Genomic DNA, 8,327 nt, shown 5'->3' with positions numbered 1-8,327 from the left:
TTATGCATTACTATTGTATTTATATTTATCATTTTCTTACAACAACCACTTTGTAAGTATGTCATAAAAAAATATTTTATAACTCATATTTATTACACATTTAAATAATTGATAATATAAAAAAATATTAATAATACACAGAAGTTAAATTCAATACTTTATGTTTTTAAAATACTAAAAGTAATTTTATTTATTTTTCTCTAAAGTAAAATGTTCTTTGAAATAAAATATTCATTTATACAACACTCTATTAATTATTTGCGTTAGTTGTTCTTTGAATAAAATATTTTAGATGATACATTATAATAAATATTATAGATTATTTTTTGCTCTTTGGAATAAAGATTCAAAAATTTTATTTTTAAAATTTGAATTTTGTTGTTATTATTTACAAGATGAAGAAAACATAAGTCTTTTAAAATAAAAAAAAATATAAGAAAAATTATATTCCTAATATATTGATCCTTACATTGTTTGGTTTTAGTTGCAGTTATTGTAGTTGATTTATTTTGAATTTATCTCTTTAAAAGTATGTGTCAAATGTTAAAAAGAAGTTTCCTTAAATCATAAAAGAAAAACTTATTAAAACCTAAAAAACAAAAGTATGAAATTACAAAAAGCAAAACTTACATTTATTTAAAAAAAAAATCAGCATAGGATTGGAAAATGGAGTTTTTTTTTTTTACACAAATGCATGTACTAATTCTAACAAAATAATAATGCAAACCTATGATTCAGTGAAATTGATATGACCTATACTCTATATCATGATTTTTACTAAGTTGTGTTTCTAATAACAATACCGCAGTCATTATGTTTTGTTCTGCTGCTTCTATTCGTCTCAACAGTTACAAGATAAGAGACAACACTCATTAGCCTCATCATCATTTTCTGAATCATAGAATTTCTAACTGTGATTTTGATGTCCTTATTTATAATAAAAATAATAATAATGTACTGCTTAACCACATCATTAATTATTGATTACTACTTGACAAAATCTTTGTATACTGTAGTGGTATGCTTCATCTATTTGTTTTTCATTAACAGCAGAATCTTGTAAACAAAAAAGAAAAGTTGAAATGTTGTGAAAGCATTGACTGCACTGCATGAAATGAAGATGAGTATGAGCAGCAGCAGCATCTGCTGAATGTGTAGGTGTACAACATGCATGAACAAAAGACAATGTGGTGCATAACAAAAAAACAATAAAATATTAACCCATGTAGTAATCTACTATCTCTATTCCCAATTCAACTTTTGGAAGGTTGTCATAAGATCAATAAATGAGAGTCACTCGCTCTCCTAATTCTTCCGATTTTCAAAACCCAAAAACAGAACCAACACAGATATCGTAGGAACCAGAACAGTTGTTCGGTCATCAGTGGTTGTGGTTTTTTTGGTACCACAAAACAACTTCACTGAGGGACCCACTAGCCGTTACCAATCCCCGTCTATTCAGCACCGCTGTCACCCTCGAATCACTTCCCGATGAGTAACGTTTTCCATCCATTCCAACCTCATCATCTTCTCAGTTCTGCTTTAATTTCACGCTGTGTTCTGACTTCCCTCATCGTTACGTACTTTTCAAACCAGCAAATTTATAACTCTATTTTATTGCATTATTTGGTCAGATTATGAAATATTAAGAAACTCTGAAGGAAGCAATTGATACTGTTACTGTTCTTCTCCTGTTTTACACAGCACTTGGAGAGTGGAATTGAAAACCAAAACCTTGCGCTTTTAGTAGGGAAATTAATTACCCCTATTAAAACAAGAAGGTGTTAGGTGAATTAGCCAGAATTGCCTACAATTATGAATGAATGAAGTGTATTTTTGCTATTATTGACAAACAAACTATTGTACAAATATGTTTCTTTAAAGATAATAATCTTTAAAAAAAAAAAACAAAATTTAAACAATAAACTCATGTAATCTACAAGAAACATTGAATGACTCAAAACTACCCAAATCTCCTGTATATCTAAGACACTTACTGTGTCATGAAAATTCTTCTCAAATCAATCATTTATTTTTATAATTGTAATTTTCTTCTATTTCATTATTTATATTACTTAACATGATATTTTGATGAATAATTACATGAGAATCAATAATTTTCAATGTCAAAGGTACCTTAGTGAAACTCTTTATTGCGTGAGATAGAACATATATTATATCTATAATATTTATTAATATTTATTGAGAATTTAAGTGTAAGTATAAATTTCATATTTTGTATAAATTAAAAAGTTGAACAGTATAAAAGCAAAACAAATACACTTATTATTTAAAGGTTTTTTTATCGACGATGATGTCAATATTTTATATGGTTTGAATTCATATTTTATTGAGATTGTTGTTTTTTTTATGTGATCAATTTTCCTAAAAGACCTATCAATATTATATTATGTTTGATTTTACCGCATCATATGAATGGTGAATAATATTTTAGATTAATTTGCTTTCATACCATAATTTATAGAAATATTAACTTTGGAAATTTTCATCATTTTATTACATTATGACATAAGACTTTGAGTGAATAGATTTATAGGTGGTCTTCTCTTAAGGTAATCAACTTTTTCATCTTTATCTAATATGGAAGTTAGAATCACATTTAAATTTCTAATAATGATTGACTTTACTTATAACATACAAATAATCATTATTTTCATAAATATATAAAATTATGATCTGAGATATTAAAAGTCTGTATAAAAAATTTGGAGAGATATGACTTATTCTGTCCAATTGGAAGAATTTTAATGTATATTTCTTCTTTAAAAATCTCATGAATTTACATTCAAGTGGTGTAAGTCTGGACTAAAATGAGTTGTGAAAACAAAAAAAAACTTAAAAAATATTAATCTTTTTTAATGTTCATGGAATTTTTGTCACATGCGACTTCCACTCTAATTACGTCGTTACTTGTGCACTCATCAACATATACAGGGGATCAGTGTGATTGACGATACACGCAGGATGTTCGACAAATTGCCTCACTCAGACTTGGTCTATTGGACGATCTCTAACTCGACATTAACATGTAACGATGCATTTAGGGAGGTCATATGATTGTTTTCCGTTATGTGTCACATAAGTTTGGGGATTGAGGTTGATGGTTTCAAAAGATTAAACAAAATACCATCGTACACCAGCATCCTCACAGCGAAGAAGAAGGGGAAAGTTAGGGTTAAATGATACATTTACAAAGGTTATTATTAGAAAATGGTGCAGAAAGAAAGATGAGAGGGTACAGGAAGCAATTTTCAAGTGAAGTTGGGTTGGTCTTGCTTAATTACATTGAAATTGGGCACGAGATTGATGTACAGAACTTGAAGCCCAGTAATTTTGTCATTTAAGAAATCTGATACGTATTTTGTTGTTAAATAGTGAGAGAACTGTATTTAGATATCAGAGTGCACTTTAAAAGAAGCATTTAAAAGATGAATCCTTAAAAGAAGCATTTAAAAGCATTCTTTTCACTCTTTTTTTTTTCTCTCTCTGAGGCTGTCCTTTAAGGCTTTAACCAAAATCGAGAAAGTAAGAAAACAGATTTATGTCAAGGCTGAATCAAGTAATTTAATATTAAAACTTCAAAAACATGAATAGCTTTTATGGGGGAAGCCAAACAATCATATGACACAAATCAATGCAACCAAAATTTGGAGCAAAAGAAAGGGTAAAAATCTACCTGTCTAAAGAGACATTAATTAACATATTCCATATGAAAATCTAAATATGAATGATAAAGTTAGACCATTGTATAAAAACAAAATCTCATAAATTTATTGTTTTAAACAGTGTATAATTTCTTATTTGGACGGATTCAGAACAATATTTTTGTCCTAGTACCGTAGTGCAAGGCAAATTCATGCAGTACAACACATAATAGGGGAATGAGGTCCAAAACATGAAGTTGATACAATGAAAACAAGAGAAGGACAGGGAAAAGTTGAAGCCAAAAAATAGAAACTGAGGAAATGGAATCAGAATATTTTCTTAATTATCGTAAAAAGACAAGTTTGGTTGTCTAGTGGGTTTGAAGAGGCAGCCAAAATGTTGAATGTTATGGTCATGGACACAATTATGACATGGTTCTTCTCAGTTCTAAGTTTACGTGGAATCATTAACTACAGAACGGTGACAGACACAAAGCAATATGCAATGCTGGTAGCAATAAAGAGGCTCCAGTGGGGGCTAACATAGCCTTCTCATCTTTTCATAGAACAAGGTAAAACATGGGGATGTACCTTAGGCACCTTGCATGGTATGAATTGCATGTGGGCACAAATTCCAACTGCCCCACCCATCATGCCTTGCATTATTGACCCTGTCAACCACTTGAGCACAAACTCTTCAAGACCTTCAAGTGCTTCATTTTCCTTTTAATTTTTTGTTAGGTAGGTTTCTGTCTTCAAAGATTATTGATAAAAAATCATTCACCGGGTTGAAGTTTAAAATTCACATTTAGATTGAAAATGATCCTTCAAATGTTTTCAGAAATAGGATTTACTTTTGTTATCACACCTTACAAGACGTCTTACCATCCAAAGTATCTTATGTATATATAAATTTATATTCATTTCTTCTCAATGTGAAACTTTTGTTTGTATTGTAATAATCACTCATCTTAAATAAACGATTGTGATTCTTTACTTTTTTTACAGCGAAAGTCTTTTACTATTCATGAATAGACCATGTTCTGCATTGAACATCTTTTACTCTCTTTCATGATCCATGGTTACACTACTGAGTATCTTTTGTTCTCCACCTCCCATGATTCATCTGGCTGTTTGTCACCAACTGTCTGCCAGAACTTTACCTTATCATGGAGAAACGTAGTCATCCGAGTTTGTCCGCTTCACCTTATCATAGAAGAACTCGTCTAAACCGATCCATTTCACCTTATCATGGAAGAATGTACTTGTCTGAGCCGGTCCATTTCACAAAAAACGTACTCATATGAGCTGGTCACCAAAATTAACCATCAACTCTCTTATACCAATTGTTAAGGAGGGTCAACATTCCCAGCACTATTTGCATGTGAATCTTTGTTTAGGCAATCCTGTTTCACTGCCGTGCCCCTACCTTTTCCTTTCTCTGTCCCGTTCAAAGCATTGACTAATTCAGAAAAAAGCACAATACTATAATATGTAGCATGTGGAATGTTTTAACCAAATAGTAATCACTTATTAGGCATCAAATGAACCAAGAAACATTTCGTAAATTTGTCAATCTAAGTGAAAATTCATTTCACTACACAAGAGGGATTCTGTGATTGCTCTTTATGATCAATGAAAATGGTAATTACTTCCCGATTAGACTCAAAACTACTTTATGAAACAGGTGGATGGAATCATGCAGATATAGAATGCAAACTATGAAAAGGAGTTTACAGAGTTGGAGCCATTCGTGCAGTGGTGTCTCCCTAGCACACAAGTGCCAGAATCTAGCATCAGATAAGAAAAAGAAAACATGCATAGTACATGTAGGCCACATTACAGTGGTCACGAAAATGATCTTAATTATCAACATTTGCTTATTCCACTGCCCTACCAGTTCACCTAACATGTTCCATCATCCTTAATAAAACATCCTAATTTGTCATGTAATCAGTGCTCTTACTTGTGTGCTAAAAACGATGCTCGTCATCAAACCAAAATAAGTGTTCAATCAATCATTATAAAAAGTGTCTACAGTGGAAATTTTGCAGTTTGAACTTAGTTTCTGCATACTTTCCTGAACTAACCACTCGATGATGAAGGCCCACATGTGCTTCAAATTGAAATTAATAGAAATAATTAGAGAAGAGGGGGAGAAGATTCATCTTAAGTGAACAATCCATGTTCAAATCATTACCTTTCTTATTTGTCTATGATTCATAGCTTTGTTAGATGAGAGGGACCAATAAAATACATAAATACTGTCATGATCATTGAATAAAGAACGAGTTAATTCAGTTCGTTATATTTAATTATACTATTCATCTTGGTCTTAATAATTTTTTATTTAATTAAGTTATAGTATATTTTAAATAGAATAAACTTAGTTCTTTTAAATTGATGTTATTTCAGATTTTGATATGTGATCTTTTTCAACAATTTGATTCATCTTTCCAACAATTTTAACATCAAATTAACATAAAAAGTTAAATTAATTCTATATAAAAAATATTAAAATTTAATTAAATAAAAGAATATAAAAACCAGATAAATCATGGAGTTAAATATAAAGATTAAATTATTAATTTAGTCTTGAGTAAAATATTACATATATTTCTATTAAAAAAATCGTGTGAAATTGCATAATCTTGTGCAAAAGAACATGTAAGCCTTTATTATATTTATCTTAAAAAGATATATTTATAATGTTTGTACACAAATGTTAATCTTTATTTTTTTAAAATGTTTTAAATATGACAAATTTTGTTCTTTGATATTTAAAAAACTAAATGTACTTTTAATTTTCCTATTTTGTTCAATATATAGTTTTGGTTGATATTTTAAAACAGAAACATTTGCCCCCTTTATAAGAAAAATGTAATTTTTCCATTTTTTATTTTTTTGGGATTGGTTATTTATGAGAAAGAGATTGAAAGGCTGAAGAATTGAGTTTGGTTTGAAGGTGAGGAATTAAAAGTAGGAAAAGAATAGCTGCTAAAACATAAATGCAGAACAGTAAAAGAAGATCGAGTTCCCAGGTTGTTCACATCAATCAATTGTATGTCTGCAGAAAACAGAAAACAGAAAACAGAAAACAGTAAGTAGTGAGCAATGTAAGGGCAAACAACGATAAGCATTCAATGACCCTTCAACCTTCCAAATCCCCACTTGTCTCGTACATTAAATACATGACAACATTAACATTTGTTACCGTCCTAAATAATGATAAAATATTCTCAAAATATCACCGCTTTTGGATGTTACTATTCAAAATCACTTTTTTAACAAAATCAATCTACTCTTCTTATTCACCACATTCTTCATTTTATTTAACATTTATTATGACTTTCATTCATATATTAATTTCATTCATATATTTAAAGATAAACATTTTATATTGTCTAATTTAATTATGTTTTAAGAGTTTATATAACAATACGTTTTTTTAAAAAACTAGAATCAAATTAATGACCAAATAATTTAATTAAAGAAATAAATAATTTTAAACTTTTAACTGTAAAAAATATAATAATTCACACATAGAAAAATTAAAAAGAATACATATACCATTTGGTTTGTGAAAAGCAAAAAAAAAAGGCATTTTATAGGAAATAAAGCTGAAATATTGTGTTAAAATATATATATATATATATATATGGGGTTTGTTAACGCGCGTACACCTGTTTTTCAGTTGGTACATTTTAGTAATGTGTACCGGGTTTTAGTAGACAAAAATATCCTTATATATCATGGATTCTAAGTTTTAAGGTTAAGGGTATTTTAATAATTTTCATTCTCAAAACTAAAAAAAAAAACCTCAAACCCTTACTCATCTCTCTCATTCCTCTCAACCCTTCCTCTTTCCTCTTTCTCACTCCAATCTTTTCTCTTGTCATCCCTACTGTAGCCCCAATTGAAAAAAATCAGAAACACTTGTCGTTAAACAATCTTACAAAAAAATATTTTATAATGAGTTTTCATCTTATAATTTTTGTCTTATCTAATTTTATCCAATTTTCACAAGCATAAAGGAATTGGTAATTGACCTGGAAAAAATAAAAAATACTCGCTGTTAAACAATTTCTTACAGAAAATGATTTTATAATGAGTTTTTATTTTATAACTTTTGTCTTATCTAATTTTATCTAATTTTCACAAGCATAATGAAATCAAAGGAATTGGTAATTGGCCTGGAAGAAAATCAGAAACACTCGTTGTTAAACAATTTCTTAAAAAAAATGACTTTATAATGAGTTTTCATTTTATAATTTTTGTCGTATATAATTTTATCTAATTTTCACAAACATAATGACATCCGAAAGAATTGGTAATTGGCCTGAAGGGTTTTTTTAGAGATGATGATTCAACATATGCAGATGATGAAATTAGAGAGGTTAGTGAAGATGGTGAAATTGAAGAGATCTTGAATGAACCTTTGCCTGAAGGTGAATATGTCAATGACTCAACTCTTTACAAAGGCAAATTTTTTAAAGGCAAGTGTTTCTGATTTTTTCAATTGGGCTACAGTAGCGATGACAGAGAAAATGTTGGAGTGAGAGAGATGAAAGAGAAAGGATTGAGAGGAATGAGAGAAGTGAGTAAGAGTTTGGGGTTTTTTTTTTTTTTTAATTTTGAGAATGAAAATTATTAAAATACCCT

The sequence above is a fragment of the Vigna angularis genome, chromosome 11, assembly GCF_016808095.1.
Source record: "Vigna angularis cultivar LongXiaoDou No.4 chromosome 11, ASM1680809v1, whole genome shotgun sequence".
Taxonomy (NCBI): Eukaryota; Viridiplantae; Streptophyta; class Magnoliopsida; order Fabales; family Fabaceae; genus Vigna; species Vigna angularis.
Note: the sequence above shows the minus strand (reverse complement) of the source record.